The sequence below is a fragment of the Mycteria americana genome, chromosome Z (assembly GCF_035582795.1).
Source record: "Mycteria americana isolate JAX WOST 10 ecotype Jacksonville Zoo and Gardens chromosome Z, USCA_MyAme_1.0, whole genome shotgun sequence".
Lineage (NCBI taxonomy): Eukaryota > Metazoa > Chordata > Aves > Ciconiiformes > Ciconiidae > Mycteria > Mycteria americana.
In genome coordinates this window covers 22629527-22651449 of record NC_134396.1, presented here as the reverse complement: position 1 = coordinate 22651449, position 21923 = coordinate 22629527, and the positions used below count along the sequence as shown (strand labels likewise).

At 43.7% G+C, this 21923-nt stretch overlaps 1 protein-coding gene and 1 long non-coding RNA gene across 7 annotated transcripts in view; one reads left to right on the top strand and one right to left on the bottom strand.

Moving 5' to 3' along the window:
- The window catches only part of SMARCA2 (SWI/SNF related BAF chromatin remodeling complex subunit ATPase 2), a 119339-nt gene extending 113150 nt beyond the window's left edge, over positions 1 to 6189 (bottom strand). For 2 of the 6 annotated variants that reach the window (XM_075526285.1, XM_075526287.1), the window contains exon 1: positions 6059 to 6188. The gene's annotated coding sequence lies outside the window, so the exon portion shown is untranslated. Of the gene's footprint in view, positions 1 to 4334; positions 4600 to 4770; positions 4917 to 6058 lie in introns of those variants that run through there. The other 4 variants (XM_075526286.1, XM_075526290.1, XM_075526288.1 and 1 more) reach the window with 4 other exon arrangements.
- Positions 6190 to 6816: 627 nt separating this feature from the next.
- Positions 6817 to 20391, top strand: LOC142421553 (uncharacterized). Its single transcript, XR_012778920.1, has 4 exons — positions 6817 to 7087; positions 17760 to 17908; positions 18811 to 18902; positions 20284 to 20391. It is a non-coding gene; the product is annotated as an uncharacterized LOC142421553 (long non-coding RNA).
- The last annotated feature ends 1532 nt before the right edge of the window (positions 20392 to 21923 follow it).

Sequence of the window (21923 nt, the reverse complement as noted above, 5' to 3'; positions counted from 1 at the left end):
CTACCACTTTATACGCACCTAGAAGGTTTTGTACATATAGCTAATTCATTGTACAACAGGGTGTCCATCAGCTCAATGTTTCAGGACGCACAGCATCCACGCACATTACACATATTTTGGCATAAACCTGCTACAAACCCAAAGGTAACAAAGGCATGGATTTCCTTCACATGAAGAAAGTATGCAATATTAGTAGGTCCGAAACTAAAACACGGCAGGTAACAAACCACCCACATTCCTTTGGAATTCAAGACCAGCTGGAAACCCAAAAAGATCCAGAGATTATAGACTGCTTTGACATAGGGCACATACCAAGTCTGAGAACAGATGGAGCAGTACGTATTTATAATTCTAGCTGTTTCCCTTCACCATCCAATATAACTTCTGCCTTTCCATAACTGAGTCAACCTAAATTGAACTTCAGCCAGGACGTTTTGGCCACGACCCCTGCCTTGGATAGGTAGTAGAAAGTAAGGAAACTGCACCACTTAGATCTGATAAAAAGGAAATGTGGACCCACGCAACAGTCACATACACACTGCAAACCAGACTGTAACTTTGCTTTCACAGAAAAATAATTACACTCTACTTCTCCCCACACATCTCCAACTGAAGTCATGATTCACAGGTGGCTTTGAAAAGATACACTGTGAAATTGTGATACACTACAGGCCTAAAGGAGTTATCTTTATTACACTACCACAGAAAACATCAAATGATACTGTCAGTGATTTGTAGTATTTGCTTAATCTGCTAACCATTATTAAATGAAGATGTTCAAAGTTTAAGAACTGATTAATAATGACAGCAGCTCATCATAACTGGAACAAGTAACTCACAATACTTAGAAGCAAATCAGTGTTTTGTATTGTACAATGCCACAGGACACTCTGCATTAATATTTATTAGGATTTAACTATTGTCATTTCATCAAACAGTGATTCAATCAATAAACAGGTTTACATGAAACAACAAAAATCAGTAAGGAGAAGAGTCAAATCTTCCACTAACATAAAGCAGTTCACATAAGAGAAGCCAAATACACTAACAGCTGAGAGATTCTGCCTTTGCATACTCATGTATGTAACCTCACTGTAAATTCAAAATCTTCTGGAAGGGAATTTACAGTTTAAACTACAAACCACAGGATCAGAAATGCTGCACCTTAATTGCTTATCCAGACACAGGCCAGAGACAAAAACCTCTGAACACTGTTTTAGCTGCTTGTCTAGCTTCTACCAAAGACTGTCTGCATGCACCCCAGGAGAGCTAGCAGAATGGGTAGTGTGCTTACACCAGAAACTTCATTGTAGAATCATGTAGCGTAAGGCTCCTTTTCACATGCCAAGACAGTTTACTGTAGGATGATAGTCCTAATACTCCCCTATCTTCAAGCCCTTACAAATATTCTTGTAGAAATTCTTATTCCTACTGTGTGGCTGTTTCAGTTTTTCATAAAGCAACTTCTCAACTACTCTAACCTACAGCATACCCTGTTATGAAAAAAGAAAATCAGCACCAAGAAATGACTGGCTAACAGCTGGGGGCTGGATGTACTACAGGCAGTCAAAAGGCGTCATCACAAGTCAGAGTTCACACAAGTTAGGCTAAGCTATGCCACCAGACTTTTCAATGCAGAGGCGACAGCATAGACGTATGATCCGTTCTGCAGATGTATGACTTTGCTGCAGAAGGCAGTAGCCTTCAGGAAAAGAGGAAGGCAGATAGCTGCAGTCAGAACTTTAATTGCCTTTTAACACCATAGCCACAGTCACAGCAGACAATGCCCAAGATCAAGTCCATGTTTGCAACATATGTAGATTTCACTGTACATTTCAGACACAGAGAACTGACTCATGACAGCACTGACTGGTTACGGATTAAGTTTCCATGCCATGACCTTTACTACAGGTATTAATCAGAGTTACTGAACATCATCTTCACATTAGATTCTGAAAAACAAAAGCCATAATGAGAGGTAGGCAGAACAAAGGAATTCGCTATATTACTGACAGGCCTTGTCTTTACTTAAACAGGGAAGAAGAGGAAGAAGGAGGGAGAAGATAGTTTTAAATAAAAGTTACTTATGGTAAAATATCAGTGAAGATATGAAAAAGGTATTGTTTCTGTAACAACAAACTTATTTTTAACATTTTTCCCAAAGGTCCCAGCTCTAAATGATCCACCTGGGTGCTCAAACCCTGCAGTGATACGTAGGAAATATTCTCTACCAAGTGGAGACAAACAGGAAAATGTTTACACCTAAGAAGAGATGACTTTACATGTGTCAGAAACAAATAAAACAATTTTCAGTGTTAGTCTTCTTATTCTGCTATATTTGCAAACTATCAAAGCTGTGTTCAAATCTGCTGCCATTTTCATAAGTGATCTTTATGTCATAACGTTGTGTTTACTACTCCACTAGAGGATCAAACAAATAAAAACGTAAACAGATAAAGTTCAAAAGAGGTGGAAGTCCAGGAAACACTCTTTATACACAGAGAACTTCAACTGCAGCAGAAAACACAAAAAACATAACAGGCATTTTAATGAGTAATTTGCAAAAATGTTCTCAGTCATACAAAGAATGAAAAGTCTCCTTCTGAAAAGGATCACTAGTTCACAGAAATATTACTAATCAGGACCACGAAAATTGGAGGTAAAAGCGCAGACATTTTTTAAAGTTGCTATGGTGCACATTCTGACACCAACTTCAAAAGTCCAACAAAAATTGAGAAAATATATCTGCAGATATTAATTTCATATAGACCTTTGTCAAGAATATATTTAATATAAAAATGCTAGCTGGAACACTTTTTTTCTCGTCAGTTTTCAAGCCTCAGGTGTTGCTGAAAGCATTTTTCAAACTTGACAAGAAACGCTCACAGACCACTTCAGAAATGAACAAAAGATCTAAGACTGCTTTGAACACACTCTTCTGGCGCATGTTCTGTGAAATACCACAGAAATACCAGTCCTAAAGCTGAAACATAACTCATGAGAGAAATACTGTATTTAATGAAGCTTTACCCTCACCTCTGTCAAGTCTACATATGCTGTATGACACACTTAACTTCAGATTTATTTTTAAATGCTCATTATCCATACACTTTTTTGCTCTCTATTACTGATCTATATAGGCAAAAAAATCTGCCTCCAATCCTATCCATCTGGTACACCACTTTTTTCCTTAGAATAACAAAAGGACAAAAGAAACAAAGTCAAAGACAGTAATAGGGCAATTAAGTTCCCAAAGTGAAAGTGTGCCTCTATTTGCACAACAATACTAACTTACACAGAAGAGACTGCCCCACCCCGAACATATAACTGGTATACTACTAAAGGAATTAAATTCCAGTACAATATTTATTGTCTGGGTCTTAGGGGCTGTGGTTAAAACCAAGTAACACTGAAGAAATCTAAAGCAAAACAGGAAAGAATGCAAGCTGAACAATGCTGTGTCATAGATCCCATAACAATTTTTTTACAGAAAGCATGCAGAATACTTAAAATGGTAAAAGTAAAAAATCTTTATAGCTTAAATTCTTCAGTTGGTTACTTACGTACCTATCTAAAATATTCATCGAAAGACATCTTAAAAAGAACAGCGTTAACCTAAAGTTTGCAAGTCTGAATATCAAACATAACCAGCAGATACCAAGGAAAACCAACTTCGGTGCGATCTATGTAGTCATGCTGACACTTAACCACTCTCTCTACTTGACCATCATGCACACTTAGGGGGGAAAAAAAACCCAACCCAATCGGTTAACTCTAACTTCAGTTCGAGTTTAGAAGAGCTGTAACTTTTCGAGCCGCGTGCAGTTTGTTGTTCCACCATCATAAATGGGGGGACGGGGGGTACACGGGACGGGGGGGTACGGACGGGACAAAATAAGAAACTCCATTCCTCCCCGCACCACGGACACAATGAAACGCGGTCGTGAGGGAGACACGGCACCATGTGTTCGCGCGGGCACACAGACGGGCGCACGCCAGGGAGCACCGGCAGAGGCTCGGCCCAGGCCGCCCGCTCCCCCCGCGGCAGCGCTCGGCCTCGGCTGCGCCGTGCGGGTCTTCCGGCCCTGCCGGGCGGCGCGTAGGCCTTGGCGCCGCGCCGCCCGCCGCCTCCCCCCGCAAAGGCGCCGGGGCGGGCGCGCACAACCAGCAGGGCCCTATTCTCCTCCTCCGGCCTTTCAGGAAAGTTTTCGCCCCGGCCGACGGGCTCTGAAACGTCCCTGACTGGATATCCAGCCCCGCTGCCTCCTTCCCCCTCCCCTCCACGAAGCAATGGCTGCGCCGCTCCCGGCGGCGGGCCGCGCAGGGCCCCGTACCTCGACGGCGGGGGAAGGGGGGGGGGGGGGGGGGGGCTCGGCGGCGGCAGGCGGGCGAGCAGCCGGGGCATGCCTCAGGGCTGGGCTGGGCCCGTCTCCCCGCCGCTCCTTCCCTCCGCCACCATGTCGCGCCGACCAAACATGTCTGTGCGCCTGTGTGTGGCGGCGGTGACTTCCTGATCCTCCGCCGCCGCCGCTCGCCCAGACAGAGGCAGAGGGACGGGAAAGGCCACCCCCGCCGCCACCGGCGCTTGCCACCGCCTCCCTCTCCCTCGCGGAGGCCCGGGGACGGGCTCCGCTGCCCTCCTGCCCCGCCCGGGAGCTAGCTGCGGCAGCGGCCCGCTGCCTGCCCCCGCCTCCGTCAGGGGAGAGAACTTTTCCAGGTGCCGACCACCGCTGTCCCCCTCTCCCGACGGGGCAGACGAGACGCGCCTACCTGAGCATCCGCGTGTGTATGCATCCTCGCTCCCGCCCGACCCGATCAAAAAAAAATATTTCCGCGCACACCGGAACTAAAATGCTTTTTGCTTGGAAGGCGATTACAAAATTGCAAGCGCATGTTTTGTGCTACTCCGCTTCGCCGACTGCTGCAAGGCGGGGGGGGTGGGGGGTGAGGCGGAGGTATGATTTCTGCAGGGAAAACGGAGGGGTAGGGGGAGACAAGCTATTTTGGGAAGTAAATCGCGACACATTTACAGCAGGAGTGACTGCACAGTTAAAAACAGAGACTGAAAAGCAACAGGAGCCGCAGCCTGTCGGGCGAAGTCCCAGCCCCCACCTCCTCCCCCTCCCCGGTGTGTGTAGTGCTTGTGACAGGCAGGCAGGGCGATTATCCGGATCATGGCCTCCCTGGCTCTGCCGGCTAACGCCGCTACTCTCACAGGCAGGACCGCTCACCCACGCACCATCTTTCTCCCTGCTCATGCCTCCCCACTTCCCCTTCCTCGGCCCGGTCTACGCGAGCGTGTGCCACAGCGGAGAAACAACCCCACCGCAACACACTCTCCCGCCGCCGGACACCGTGAACTGCACCCTGCGACCGCCGGCAGCCGCCGAAACGCAGCCCAGCAGGCGGCCCACACCAGGTGGGGCAGCAGGCGAGGCCGCCCCCGGCCTGCCGAGCTGCCCCGGAGGGGTGTCGGTGGGCTGTCGCTCCGCCGGATCTGTTTCTCTCCCGGTCGCGTCGCCCGGAGCCTGTGACACGCTCTCTTGGCGGCAAGACCAAGGGGTCCCACGAGCTGCTGGTTGTTGCCGTGCGAGCCCGCCGGCCGCGCCGGTGAAAAACGCCAGCCGCCCCGCCGCACACCGCGGCACGGCGGCTACAGACGCGCGGGCACGGCGCCCCGCCGCTCCCCCGCCCCTCCCGCGGGTGCCGCTGACTCACACGTCAGCCACCAGCGACGCCTTGGGGGTTTTTTCCCTCACACCTCCCACCCCGGAGATTTGCATCGTGATTATTCCAGAAATACCGGATCAAAACTTTCTTCTCTCCACCCACTGGGGGATATAAATATTTGGGAGGGCCGGGCGCCGGAGAAGGTGGGGAGAGGAAGCAGGTGGCACGGCGGCGCCCGGGGCCAGCGGGGACGTGCCTGGGGAAGGGGAGGGAAGGTGGGCACGGTGCGTGACGGCGCGATCACTAACAATAAAGGACAGCGCAGGCACGGCCGTGCCAGGGACGGGGAGCGGGGCGGGGGGCGGACCGAGCCGTAAGTTACATTTACCTTCCGCCCGGCAGGAGCGCCGTGCTGGATGTCGCTCCTCTCCCCCTCGGTGAGTCACCCGGGTCCGGAACCGGAGCGAGGGACTAGATTATGAACATGACTTCATTGATGACAGCCATTCCCTCCTCTTCCTAAACTCCTGCCCCTCCTCCGGCCCCCCCGCCGCCTCCCCTCACCGACGCCACCGCTCAGGAAGCGGCGTTCCCATTGGCCCGCCGGCGACGGAGTGCCCGCCCCCCTGCGCAGAGAGGGCGGCTCTATTGGCGGCGGCTAACTGTCGCTCAAGTGAGAGGCTGGGGAGGAGGTGTGCAGGAGCGTGGCGGGCGGGGAGTGTTGTGAGTGTGCGAGAGAGCGTGTGCGCGCACGCCGAGGGTCCTGCTCGCGTGCCTGCCGTGCAACGGCGGGGCGGCCTGGGCTGCCGCTCGAGGTTCCTCCGCCCCCCTTCATCCCTCCTCAGTTCGCATGAGCTGAGGGGAGAGAGGGATGGGAGTGCCCTCCGGGAGGAGGCGGCGGCGGCAGGGCGCGGGCGGCGGCGGTACTCGCGGGAGTAGTTTGGGGAGAGCTGAAGAAGGTGCTGGAACTCCGCCGTGCCGCTGCCCCAGCCTGCCGGGGCGAGCCCGCCGCCGCTGGCGAGGGGGGCGGGGAGAAGCCAGCCTGACAGGCGTTGGGGTCTCTGTACGTGGCGGTGGGGGGCGGGGGGGCGGTGGCTGTCCCCCTGCCTTTAAAAAAAAAAAGGGGGGGTAGTAGAAGAGCGTTGCCATTCGTCCCGAAACTTACACCCCGTGCCCGGTCTCCGATGGGAGAGGGTGCCGTCGTGGACGGGAGGAGGCTGCGGAGAACAGTCTAGCGGAACCGGCCTGTCAGGCGGGCTCCCGCTCCCAACGGCCGCCGGCGCGGCGGCACCGCCGGGGCTGGCGGGCGGTTATTTACGACGTGCCCTCTCGGAGGACCGGGCTGCTGCGCGTCGCAGGTCTGGAGGCGGCTGTTGAAGTAGTCGCCAGCTACAATAAGGCTGTGTGGAGAGCGGAGGTGGATCTCTTGTTTCTTAGGGATAGGGAGCGTAAATAGCGCGGTTGCGTTTGTTCCGTCTTGCTTGCTTCCGTCCTTTTGGCTGTTTAACGGTTTGGAAGTACACTTTTCAACTCCGCGTGCTGGTGCTCTGTTTTTCTTTTTATGCTGTAGATCGCTTACCTGATGTGCAGCCAAGCGCTGCAGAGCTCTGGCGTTGTTTGCAGAAGCTATACCTTTTTATTGAACAAGCGTCTAAGTAATTCATTAAAGTAATGAGCCCGCCAGTCTGAGGGATTTTTTTTGAACACCAGTTGTAGAGTCAACTTTAAAAAAAAAAATAGAGCCCAACTACCATATGTGGTGTTATATGTAATTATCTTTTTTTATCTTGTCATATGGGAGGTATTTGCTATTCTGAAGCTAGTGTAACTTTCTTGCTGTGGATTTCACTTTGTGCTACGGAGTAAAAAAAGTTAAGAGGAACTTCAGTATTAAAATCAGTAGCTACTACAGATGCTCAGGTGAGAGTATTTAACATGAAGTTCCTCTGCTGTGGCCAGGTGGAGTAGTTAAGGACCTGAAGCAATGCTGGGGGCACCAAATGCACCTTACGGTCACTAAGTGACAGCTATTGTTTACGTGGTGTTTAGTTTGGGGCTTTTTTTATTGGTTGAATAGGAGCAGTAATCACCATCACAATGTTGGCTATACAGGGCTAATTACTACTGTTCCTGTAGTTTTTCAAGGTGTTATTACTTAATCGTTAGCTTTGTCATACTTGTTATGTAAAGTGACTACCAAAATGCTGAAACACAAGTGTGTAAGAATTAGCGCTAACTTGACAGCACTAAGTATCCAATAGAAAAAAAGACTATATTTTCAGTTCACTGTTGTCTGTGTGAAAAATATTTACTTGGGAACAAAAAGAAATGGAAACATTCCAATCTGTGTATACAAAATAGCCAATATCATTATGTAAAACTTTTGATCCACGAGCAATTTATAATTTTGGTTTTAGCTTTGTCTTAAACTATTAGTTGTAACCGATGTCTTAGAGATAAAATAATGTAGTTAACATTTTTGGAAAATTATGCTAATGGAAATGAAAGAGGTAAAGGGGTTCTTCCTTTTTCTTTTTTTTTCTTCATACCCTATTGTAACTTTCATTAGGCAGTCTTTTTTTTCCTCCTCCATTCCCCAGAGTAAATTTGAGGGCCCTTTGCCTTTTCTCTCTCCAGAAGAGAAAACAAGCGTTCAATGATGGAGGGGAAGCTTCCTTGCAAGACAGCTCAACTGCTCATTGGACTCAGCAGCACTCAAACCATTCTAAACCAGGTCAAGCCATTCTTTTTGGTAGAAAGCATACAGAGAAGAAAAAAGGAATATAAAATTAATCTTTCAGGCAAAAGAAAAAGAAGTTCAGTTGCCTTTGGGATAAATGTGCCTATGTTTAGTTAACAGCTATGTTTATTTTGGGAAGGCTGCAGCAGCCAATTTCATTTTGGGGCAACAAAAACTCCAGTGGAATGGGCATGTTGCTGATGTCAATCTGAAGGCTTTTTTGTTTTGTATTTTGATGAAGTATCATTTAATCTCATTGTAATGTGTATTGAGGGGTTGGAAAACATGTTTTTTGTCAAGGCAGGCACGTTCAACTGATGTGAAAATCTTTACTGAAATTGGTAGGATTAATGAGGGTTCACTATATGAGACTTGGGTGGTTGAAGCTTCGTGCATAGTCAATACGCAAACATGGTGAATAATCACATGCTAAAGGATAAATTAATTTTCCCCTGATTGATTTGTCTAGCTTAGCAAAAGGAAAAAAGATGAGGGCCCTTTACTGAATTGCTTTGGATGCTGCTGACAACAGTAAAATTGCACATAAAATTTTCAAACTAGGTGAAGTACCACAATGAGAAGAGGTACCATTTTGACTAGCTAGAGTGTTGCTGTGGAACTAAAGCTTGTTTATGTGAGGAATGATACCAATATAATTAAAACTATTTAGAAACGAATATATCGGTGGAACTCTTGCAGGGACACTTATACCAAAAGAAGGTCGTTACCATCAAGGAGTTGCAGATGATAACAGCAGTCTCACCACTACCACCTCGAAATGCCTGCTGTTACAGTTTGTGGTGGTATTTCTCTGTTTGCTATCAACTGCCAGAGGTTGATATCAACTCTGTTTGCTATCAGCTGGCTGCAACTGCCAGAGGTTGCAGCCACTGCAGCAGAAATGGCAGAAAGGAGTATTTTTTAGTGCCTCAGCCAGTTCCTAGTGAAGTCCAGCTGCTTAGGTTAGGTGGTCAATGAAAAAGGGGTTTAAGCTGGAACATTCTATGAAGGTGGCTTCATGCTCAGGTTTAGATATAAAAAACAAAACAGGGCAAAAAATTTTTTTACATATCCAGGAAAGTCATAAGCGAGCAAACTTGCATTACAGAAATGCATAAAGTTTTTGCTTATGTCTGCTGCTTTGGTGGGTAGTGTTCGCCCCAAAAAGCAAAGAGGAAAAGCATACTTGTTTGAACTTTAATCAAACCCTTCAAAGGTGAAAATGGGTGAAGGCAAGATACTTCAGCTTTACAGTGAGGTAAGTTCATTGATGTCATCATCAGATGGAGAATTAAGACTGGCCTTCATGACTTTGCTGCAGTAAGGTGGAAGTGTCTTATCTTTTACACCAAGATAGTTCATGTGTCTTGGGTAGCTAACATAGAAAAAGCAGTCTTTTTTTTGTTGTTGTTAAGCAGTAAAAGCAAACCCTGTGATGATGGAGTAAATCATTGAGATAAGAAACCCTGAAAGTGTCTGTTTTGCTGGTACTCCCCACAAAAGTTTTCTCATGCCCTATCCATTTTGTATTGGGAATAGTGCTTTTCCTGAAGTATGTGATCCTAGTGGGATGGATAACTCCTACCTACCTATCTATTGATCCACAGTATGTAATATTATGTGTGCTATACTCCATTGACATGGTGCATCTCAGCCTGATATGACTAGCAACAAAGTAATTATTAGAGGTGGTTAGATTTTTTCCCTCTCTCATGGAAGATGTAACTGTTTTATAACTTAAAAGTAAAATTTCTGTTCTAATACAACTTTCATGAATGTGCTTGGTACTTGTGCACTTTTCCCTTCAGCCTTTTTTTTTCTGGAGACATACATGTTCATCCAGCTGTCTTCATAGGTTTAAAGTATAGAGCCTCTTTCAAAGTAGCTTCATTTTCTCTAAACTCTCAAGGTGTGTTTGTGAGTGTGATGTTGAAAAGATAGTATTCAGCTGAGATCTTCTCAAGGCTAAGTAGAGGGGAATAATTATCTCCTTTGTCTAAAGAGCCTTTCTGAATGCATTCCAAAATGAAGTCTGTGTGTGAGAAAGGTGGGTTGGCTTGCAGTGGTAGTGTGTTAGTGTTCCTGTTTATTTTGTAGTCCACAAAATTCCAGAGTTTGGTTTGATGTCATATTTTAAGGGAGAGGACACTGTGGTGTTGATCTCTTTCTCTCCTTGTGTTTTTCCAGGCTGACATTTTGTTTCCTAACCAGGTGGTCCCAGTTTTGTGTCTGTGTTTTTGCAAGAGTATCACTTTACACTTTATTTTATTGAATTTTATCTTAATGGTTTCTGAGCTTCTCTGCAATTTCTGAACATCATTTTCAGTTCTAATCCTCTCTTCTAAGGTGCTCACCAAATCCCACTGGCTTTGTGTCAGCTGCAGATTTTGTAAACAAAACTCTTCACTGAAGCAATTGAAAAGAATATTGCAGAGAACCATGCCCAGAATGGATTTCTCTGGGACTCTGAGGTGTCCTCAGTTATTAAGCATTCATTCCTGGGTGCTGACCTGTTCTGGTTCTGGCAGCCAGTTATCTTTTTGTATGGTTTTGGTAAGATAATCTGTTTCCTAGTTTTGGCTATTACTGGCCTGTTAAACTGCCTGCTGGAAGTGGTCAAACAACTTTTGCTCAGTGGGACAAACCCAGAATTCTGAACTGGTGCCAGTAGTTCTTGGAGAGTCCCTTTTGTTGTTCTTCTTGTGGTTAATAGTGCTTCTACTGCAAATGTGAATTTATGCATCTTTAAACAGTCTCTGAGTTTGTCTCTAAGTACCAGAAACAGCAGTAAAATCTATGATCATTTACTTATTCTGCTGTTCCTGGTATTAGGTTTGTGCTAATTGCAGGGCAGTGGGGGAATACATGAGGAAAAAGACCACTGTAGAATTTTGATCCTATAAGCAGCAAAGGTTGTGAATGTACTAGATTGGGAAAAAAATACATTCTTTTTTGTATAATGAAGAGTATGGTGAATCAATTTAGTCAAAGTGAAAAACAAGTGTAGGGGGCCATATTGTTTTCTTCTGATAACACTCAACTCAAGCCAGGCTACTACTCAAAGAATGGCATATATTACAGAATCAGTTCTAGTTTGCAGTATGAAGTTGGGTTAGAAAAGAGATCTTTTTCAGTATTTTGTTAAACATACTTTCAGCATGCAAGGGCAGTTTTGTCATGTGTACTATAACGCAACTTCCCCAGGTAAGTGACAGCTATCTGCTCAGTTACAGAATTTGATCAGAAAGGCCAAAGGCAAATAGCAGATCTGGGATGTGTAAGCTTTTCCAGATGCTGTCAAACACCTGGATAAATTAGGGCCATCTCTGCTGCCATTCAACTTGTAGAATAATGGCAAGATACAGCCTTGTTCTGTTCATGTTCACTTATGAGCTCATTGTTAAGTTATAGGTGAGTAGGATTCTGGAGATATTTTTATTTTATATTTATACTTGTTCCTCGCTAAATCAGATGCATGAACATGAAATACAGCTGCTTGATAAGAAAGGTATGTAATTTAAGGTCTGGAGTTTTATTTCAGCTAGAATATACTAGCCTTGTCAATATGCAGACTTTTCCTAATTTAGTGTTCACACCCTGGTTCGGGTATAAGAATAGTTTGCTTCTGTTTAGCTTTAGTCAATTGATCTTGAAGCCAGAATAAATCATTCACTGTGGGACCATATGTACAGGACACCCCTAGATTCAGCTATGCTGATGGAAGAAGTAGATGTCGGCTGTCTGCCACCACAGTTTACAATAGTCACTGCCTGCAGTGATCTGCCAACACAGCAATTCATGTGACCAATCTCTAATACCAGAAATTCAGATAACAGCCAAAACTAACCTGATTTAAAGTAAATGGTGTGAGCCACTCCATCAGATTTTGCCATAGTAATGCTGCTACAGACTGTTTTCAACATATTACAGGGGACTTCATTCTTCACAAGAAATGCAGTGATGGGTGAAGACAACATTTAATCCAACAAAACAGCTGAATCCAGAAATGGACATCCATCCATGAACAGGAATTCATACAAGGGATTAGTGATTCAGTTAAATGATTTTAAATTCACATACTCTTAAGTCAAGGACATTTCTATGTTAAAAAGATCTGTGTGCTGCTTTCGGAAACCCTAATGAGTTGTTCAGCCTTTATACATGTTTTCTACTGTATCACATGTAAATTCTGCTACCTTAGCTTAGGTTTTGTGTTCATTGTTGCACTGCCTTTGCCTCCTCTCTGTCTCAGAATTAGAGCCTGTTCACCCTTTACCATCTTGTTCAGTGACCTGTACATATTAAACTTAAAAACACTGAAGTGTTGTTTTAATCTACCTGAGTCCTGTACTTGTGTAAGTCATGATGATGTGCTTGAAAGCTTCAGGGTGGGATAGTGATGATGATACTTACTGTCCAGTTTGTCTTGTGCAACAAATGTTAAGTTAGATAGCTGAGATAGCCTTGGGCTAACTGAGCCTTAGGCTAACTGCCCTTAGCTAAGAAAGTTCTCAGAACAGCTGTAGCTACATACTGTCTTCATACCTTGGAAAATCTAGTGTTGTTAATTTCAGAAACTTAGGTATAAATGCAGAAAAAATGGCAGTAGGTTAAATTGTGGGACTTGGCAATGAAGGCTGTTCTCCCCAGCTTTGCAAGAGACCTCCTATGAGAAATTACTAAGCTCTTCTAGGTTCCAGTAGGCTCAAATAGTGCTCCTCTTATTACAGCTCTGACACAAATTCTAATAGACTCATGTAAAATATTTTAATAGGACACTGCTCCATGGGTAGGATTCCTCTCCCATCAGCCACATTGCCAACCCTTGATATAGGGCCAGGAGAAAAGAGCATGTTCCTGGGATTGGCCTACTAGGTTCTTAAATGTTTGTGGGGATAAACTACTGGCAGAGGCTTGGCTGCAATGTTCCAGTGTAACCTGTGATAGCTGAGGTGTGGACATGGCACTGCTTCTGAGCCAGAACCATAAAGTGGTGATTTTTGCCATGGGGCTCTGTGGATGTCTAGGGATGTGGAACAGGATGCAGTGCTCTTGGAAAGATGTGGAAGAGCAGCTTGTTCTGAGGATCAGTTGGCAATCTGACTTCCTTGGAGTTAAATAGCTTTCCAGTTGAGAAGGTGTAGGATGGAACTGGATGTATATGCTGAAGGCTTAAAAAAGGAAAATTAGTAAACATGGAAGCTTCAAAGGCAAAATTATTCCTCTAAGACACCACTAAAGTGTAGTGGTGTCTGACCCAAAGGAAAAAAGAGGTTCTGTTACTGCCCATTTCACAGTGTCACCCTGCTGTTTTGTTGAAGTGAAAATAAAGCCTGCTGAAGTGACTTCACATCATGGTGGCTAGGACATTCCGTTGTCCTGGCTGGCAGAAGGCAGAACAGTCTGTGTGTTAGTAGTGTCTTTAACTGCTGCAGCAGTTTACTGCAGTGCTTATGAGTTGGAGCCCTACATCTCTTTCCAAGCACTCTTTAATGCTCAGGTGGAATGTAATATATGTGAGAGACCATTATCACATTCAAAACATTGCATTCTGGTCCACCTGTTTGATTTTTAGGACTTTTAAAAGCCTTTATCAGTCTGAAAGCCTCTAACTGTGTCTTAAACATAGATGCATCTAGCCTCATGCTTTTTTCCTAAGAATAATCAGAACTATATTTTAATGAAAAAACTGTTAATAGGGTTACAAACTTGATTTTTTTAGATGCTTTTTGTGGCTAAAGGAGCAAAACCAGAATTGGACACTGGTTTTGAACAACGTGAAAATAACCCATTTCTGATAAGAAGATACTCAGAGGAGTTAACTTCTGTGTAACAGGTTGATATCAATGGTTTTCAAATACTTCTGTTAACAACTGTCAAGAAACAGAAACTATTTTCTTTCTTTCACTTCCTCTAGACTGTATAAAACATATGCAGTAACCAACCCTCCTTAATTTCTGACAATTTACCACTTCCTGAAAATACCTAGGACTTTTCTGTGAAATTACTTTAATCATTACTTTTTCCTCCCTAAAACGTGTATAGAATGACCTGCTAAGAGCAATAACAAAATAAAGCAAAGAACCTTAGATGTCAGGTCACTCCCTGGGTCAGCGTGGGGAAATCTGGGAAAGTCAATTTGTTGACTTTTGTCATCTGAGGTAGTTGTCAGAGTCATAAAGGGTCTTAAACGACCAGAAAATACTTGAAACAGTATTACTATAAGATCTTGAGGTGAAAGATGCCACAGAATCTTAACATACTAATATCTGAGAGAAGGTAGCTAAGTTTAAAACCTGAAGTTTAAAACCTCAGAATTCATTTGTTCAGGGTAAAATATGAAAGTATCAAGGAAAATAGACCATCAGGTGGCTGTAGGTTTGTGCTGGAGAGGTGTTTGTCTAGCAGGGATTTCACTGTAGTGCACTTGCTAATTTCAGTAAATACAAAGGGATGCATTTAACTGGATCATCTCTGGTTAGAAGCTTTTGAAAGCAGAGTGATTCCACTCCAGGGAAGCTGATGAGCTAGGTAAACTTACACTCCTTAGTTACAAAGAGCCTGATATTAACATCTTGGAGGATGAAACTGGGTAGATGTGTCATCATTATTTTGTCAACAATGTCCATAATTTTGTTAATTGTTTTCTGTATTATTTATTGGCCCTTTGTGTTTGCCTCCTATTTAGCAGGACAAATGGATTATTCTGGGGATGTCAGGAGTACAATCTCCTGCCTCCATCCATTCAGGTACGTGCTCATGATAACATTAAGAACTATGGCTGTGCACCTTTTGCCTCTGACTGCCATCTGCCTTCTCACTGGACCCAGCACTGTGAACAAATCATCAAGCAGAGGAAGCTTGCAGGCTGGGTGCTTGTGGAAGCCACTAAGATTTTTATGAAAGATTATGCCTGGGTATAAGTGTGTGCTGAAGTTTCAGTTCATGTGTGTTAGCAGCATGTAATGCTGTATGTTACTAGGTGTGGTATACAGACTGGTAAGCAGCACAGATGCATGATTATATTAAACTTTCTCAGAAGCTTTTCAAAAAGCACAGAGAACCTGCATTTTGCTGGTGAACTTCTGAGCCTCTGCTAAGACTGGATACATTAAGAATAATTAGAAAGGAAGAAAACAAATTCATGAGTGGGTAGATGCAAGCAGTCTGAGATAGAAGAGTGACAAGACAACCATACCCACAGTAACCAAATAAGGTCACATTTAAAAGATAACTGGAAACCAGTACTGGACTGTTGTGTAAGGGATCCCCAAGAACAAGGAAACAAATATAATCAGTTACAAAAAATATGCTGATATAGCTACTTGTAAGGGATGTAATGACAAAATAAAGCAATCTAGCAACAGTGTAATTGGAGATGCAGTTGTGTAAGGCCTGAAACAAGTATGAAAGACATGGAAATCTCTAGCATTCTCTTGCAAAGCATTCATTATCCTGCACCACTGAAAACAAATGGAGCTATTTTGTTTGTACTTAGAAAAGATACATTATTGGTACATTATTGTTAATTAATAAATTGGGATTTATGATCAGAACCTTCTCTTGTTTGGGGGGGGGGAAGTGATAAAGGTTCTTGCAACAGGAAAAAAATATTTGAAGTAATGATTAGAGGTATGTCTCTCTTCCTTCTTTCAGCTCTTCTTCCCACATCCCTCCCGCTACCGCCAGCTACTGTCCTGCCTATTAGGCTGCTGAGAAGGGACTAAGCTTGCTACTTCTGTCATTGTGTAGGACAGTGAGGGGAAGAAAAGGACTTGCTACTTTTGTTGCTCATGTCTGTTTCTGCTGCTGCCTTGCATCCCTCTACTTTTTCCTCAGAAGCCAAGGTTATGCAAGTAGGAGGTAAAACTGACTCTTCAGGTTGTACAGGCTGCTGAAGCAACTGATTATTGCTGTCTTAGCCCAGACAAAGCCAGTAGTCTGCTGTTCTAAGTTGCTGCCTACTTTGCCTGGGCCAAAAGCTAGTCCCTTTCACTTGCAAGACTCTGAACAGGCTGCATTTTAGAACCTAGGAAAGAGCTAAATTCAGAGTAATCCAAATAGAGAATGCAAAACCATGGTTGCTTCTGAAGCTGCTCCATTGAGGACTTTCCCAAACAGCTGTGAGAGCAAAGGTGTGGCACAAATCCTTGCACAGGACAGATCCAAACTGGAAGGTTAACCCTAAATGTACCAGCAGCATATTAGATTCTGAAACTATCCCAAAAGTTAAATAGAAATTGCCCACTTGAAAACAGATTGCCTGGTTGGACAGACTTCTAGCTATTCATGTTGCCTGGCAGGTTGGCCTGCCCAGCAGTCCTGTAAACCTGTGTTTGTCACCACATGAAGAATTTTGGAAGAAAGGAATGGGACCATATGCATGAGTAAGAGCAATAGCAGCAAGATCTCATTTTAGCCCATGGGCAACTTGACAGTAAAGTTGTTATCAAAAACTCATGAACTGTTGAGGAACAACCCAAATAGACTGGAGACAGTGGGTCTCACTGTTATGTAGTCAGCACCTGCAGAGAATAACATTCACAGGGTGTGGTACTGTATTACCCTGCCAAATCTAGAGATGAGGCTCCATTATCAGCATCGTTAATATATCTATAGCTATTCACTGCTCCCTGTTCTGTCGCCCACCAAACAAGCAAAATTTTGGCCATTCTGAAAAATGAAGGATCCCAATAGAGAATGTTGCTCCTTCTAAATACCCATTCTCTTTCCTGTACCTAATTCCTGTGTTCTCTTTTCTTTTTCTTTTTTTTTTCTATTTTTGGTAAATCTGCCTTCAAATGTGCAGTTGTATATGAAACCTGTTAGCTTACTTCTGTGTTCCTAGCTGGTATGCATGGTCTGTCTGGAAGGAAAATGGACTTCTGTTTATTTGAGGGAGTAGCCAGAGGAAAGGCAGCGAGGATCAGAGGAAGCAGAGGAAGCACAAGAGGAGGTAACGATGAGAGAGAGGCCATAATGGAAACAAGAAACAAGCAGGGTTAAAACTAACCCATGGGAAGAAATTCAGGCTAAGGAATGTGAAATGGAGGTTCCTGGCAGCTAGTGGGAAGCACGTTTGACTGAGACAGTTCTTTTTCCTCCTCATGGCTGCTACAGCTTTTGCTGGTGGCTGGTGTATAACTTCAAAACTAATTTCTATGCATTGTTTCATCTGATAGGTGTTTTTGGAACATCCTGCATAAGCAACTTCATACGCAAGCAATTGTGATTGTAGTTGGTTAGAAGATGATCTCAGAGACAAAGTAGACCGCATAGAGATTGTAAACAAGTGACCCCCTTAACGTGCTACCTTGGCTCACATACGCTTTGTTATTTTCTGTTACAGTTAAAGCGGTGGTAACTAATTGAAGGAACACTGCTGCAATTGTGGAGAAGTTACTGCTGAACTGAGGAGTAAGGAAGTCAGCCTTCAGAGAAGATCTCAAACTTCAGTCATTATGAAAGTGCCATTTTCCAGGCCGGGTTATTCAACATGTAGGTGGATTGTTTCTTTTACATTGTTGGGTAATTTTACTCAAGAAGCATTCTGGCTATTAGCAGGCACTGCTGAGCAGAAAATTTGTTGTGAAAAGGCCTGTGATAGTTTCCACAAGCCACAGATCAAACAGTCAGGAATGGAGGTCTGCAGCTATATTGGGTTTTGTGTCTAATGACCAGGCTTTGACAGAGACCCTCTGGAAAAACAAGGCACTGGTTTCAAGAATTGGCAAAGATGTTAGCGCAGATGGGACTTGATGTCATGGCTGGAACCTTTCCTACTTTGTTCCTGAAAGTACACGTGTGTGATCTGGTTTGTCCCTCTTTGGAAATTCGTTCATTTTTAACTTCAATAACAGCAAGTGCATTGCTGCCAAAGTGTTCTGGAACTATACTGCACAAAGCTACCACACTTTCCTCTTTCTGAGAAATATTGCTTTCATTTATTTTGTACCTTGGGTTAAAGAAAGCAGCATTAATTTGCATTGGATGCTAAACTGAGTTAGTAAACTGTACCAACACTCCTATTCAGATCCCTAGCACTGGCCTTCTTATTATGTACTCCTGGCATATGGAGCCATGTCGACACATGATGGTAGAAGTTCTGGCTCAGCATGCCACGGTGGTGAATTTTCTCCCCCAGTGCTTCCTTATATCTGCAAGTGTACTGTGGAGAATAATATTCTTATGTTGCAAATGTAATTTGGCCTGGCACCCAAAATTCTTGCAAGATAGACAATCCCCACTTTGAAAGCACAAAGGCAGTATGCAATTTCCCTGAAAGAAAGAATAAACTAGTGGCAGAGATATGGACAGCACACAGAGGTCAAGTCTTTATCCAGTGACCTAACTGGTAGAAATGTTGAATCTTTGTTGACATGGTGAATTTCCACTTGCAGCTCAATAAATTGCATTAATTCCTTGATGGGAAGAAAAGGGATATTTTGAAGGCATTCTGTGAAACAACCACTGTCAACAGGAATTACAACAGGTAGGTTTAAAAACGTGTGGTTTTAAATTTGGTTTCCATTCAGTAAAAAATTCTTTAAAAAACAAGCCTTCCAAGAATAGATAGTGAAAATAAATAGTGACTTATCCTTGTAACAACTTGCTGAGTAACTTCATGGGGTGGAAATGTTTGTAGGAGGATGTACTTTGATTTCAAATACAAGCAGGGCTTTGTAAACACATTCAAATTGCTGTGCACATAGCGGCTTTGTTTGTGCCTAGAACCTGCTCCAGATGGGTTATATATAAATGGAGTACAAACCTCATGCTACAGTTACAGTATTATGCAATTAACATCTTTAAAGGTTTGTTAAGATACTTTGCAATTTTCTTTCCAATCCCACAGAAATTCTGCTATCCATCTGATTATAGATTTTTGCATTGCAAAGTTATTTTGGTGCCGTCTCCAAAAATCACATTACAAATCTGCTGTGTATCAGGCTGTGCTGGTTTTGCCTTGCAGCTGGATTGCTGATTGGGTAAGTCTGTGACTACATTCAGTTCCAGAAGACCCATTTTTTGTTTTTAATTGGTACAGCTCACCATGACTTGCAATCCACTGTCTTCAAGATCCACCACCCACAACTACTTTTTAGCCAAATTTAAGACTGAAAAGAGGGGACCAAATAGTGGCTGAGTCACTTCTGTTGTGTGCCAACAAGTTGCTCGTTTGCTGATTGGCCACCTGCCTTTGATCTGGATTATATCATGCCAGGGAGCTGCTCCAGCTGGCCGGAGATAGGGGAATGTGAGCTGTAGTCAAGGATACCTGCAAAACACTGGGAGCTGCAGCGAAGAGTCTTTGAAGGGAAAAGGCAAATTAGAGGGAAGGCAAGGGAAAAATAGGGGCAAGGAGCCAATTTCTGATCTCAGCATCACTGATGTCACCAATGAGGACCTGGCCCACAGAGTGCTAGGAAAAGAGGAATAGAAACAGGTCAGAAGGAAGGGTGACGGAGAAGCAGAGGTGGCAGAGGGGAGATAATTAATCATGTCTCAACTGTAATCTTAATGACTACCCTGCTTTAACACTTGTAATGCCTCTTACTCAGCCAAGAGCACAAAACTAATAAAATCTTTCTAAGAGACTGGCTTGTCTGTCATAGAAGCTCCAGCAGTGATTTTTACTGGTGGCACACTCGGCTGCAGATCCATCTGAAGAGCAACATTCACAGATCTAATGAAGAGGAAAAGGTTTAAATCTCCTCGTATTTCAGGTGAAATCTTGTAGTGACAAACATCCTTATACTTAAATCTGCTTTCTTGTAGTGTTGTACACATTTCCAAGGTTGTTTAATGTGCTGGTACTCTAAAGCTAGGTGAATACCAACAAGCTTTTTTCTTTTCTTTTTAATTTCTCAAAGCTTCAACTACACTTTAGAACACATTCTTCTCAAAGTCCAACAAACCCACAAAAAACTGATGTTCCTGAAATATTTTCTTTTGAAAGTGCTTATGTGTTGGAACTGTATTGGTGAGTCAAAATAGATGAAAATAAATGTTATGTTTGGTGCAAGGATTTTTTAGTTATTTCACTAGACTATTTGTTCTGAAAGTAGTTTTTCATCTTCTAAAACAAAGAAAAAAAAGTATGCATGCAGAATCCCTCACTTGCTTCCAAATATTCTTCAAGATAAAAAAGTTATTTTTAATAAATTATTTGCTTATAATGACTCCATTCCAAATTCTTTCATTTTACAAACATTTGCCCCAGAAAAATTTTTTGGGTAGGTTGACCTGCAGTCATAAAACTAAGGCTGAGCCAATAGCCAGTTTCATGTGTCTAGATACAGCTAGGGCTAATGCGATTCAGTATTAAAAAATACATTTCAGTTACTGCCTGTCACTGAAGAGGACATCATTCTCTAAAATAAGGTTTTGGAATTCTTTGTCCATTATTTGAATAGCAGTCTGATTTTCAGAAGTGCTGTGTCCGAGAAGTCCCACTGAACTGAGGGAAAGGAGGCATTGTCTTCCTTCCTGTTGTGCAGATACTTGGAGGCCTGATCTAGCAACAAGATGTGCTACGTTGTTTTTCTGATCATTGGATTAGAAAGTGCAATAGTTTTTGCTGGAATTTTTTAAAGTGTGAATTTAAAGGAGCTTGTCTTTGGCTTGAATCTGACAAATTTTGTCAAGGATGAAAGATAACCTCCCACAAAAAAGCAAAATTCTACTTCCCATTAGTGATGGTCTTAGACATAACTAAAACAGGTACTGCATATTAAAATCATGGACCTACCCCTGTCCTGAGAAACAAAACTGTCATCTGAAGTCAACAGCTTACATTTAAAAGATATTTGAAATCCTCATTTCCAGATATTTCTGTTTGTTGTGGTTTAACCCCAGCTGGCAACTAAGCCCCATGCAGCTGCTTGCTCACTCCCCACCCACCCCCCCCCACCCCCCGTGGGATGGGGGAGAGAATGGGAAGGGTAAAAGTGAGAAAACTCGTGAGTTGAGATAAAGACAGTTTAATAGGGAAAGTAGAAGCTGCAGACGCAAGCAAAAGAAGGAATTCATTCACTCCTTCCCAGGGGCAGGCAGGTGTTCAGCCATCTCCAGGAAAGCAGGGCTCCATCCCATGTAACGGTTACTTGGGAAGACAAATGCCATCACTCCAAACATCCCCCCCTTCCTTCTTCTTCCCCCAGTTTTATATGCTGAGCATGACATCGTATGGTATGGAACATGCCTTTGGTCAGTTGGGATCAGCTGTCCCAGCCGTGCCCCCTCCCAACTCCTTGTGCACCCCCAGGCTACTTGCTGGTGGGGTGGGGTGAGAAGCAGAAAAGGCCTTGACTCTGTGTAAGCACTGCTCAGTACTAACTAAAACATCCCTGTATTTTCAACACCATTTTCAGCACAAATCCAAAACATAGCCCCATACTAGCTGCTATGGAGAAAATTAACTCTATCCTAGCCAAAACCAGCACACTGTTGCAGTTTGAATTCTCTTGTCCTAGACTACACCAAGCACCCAAATTTGCAAGTGAAAGCAGTC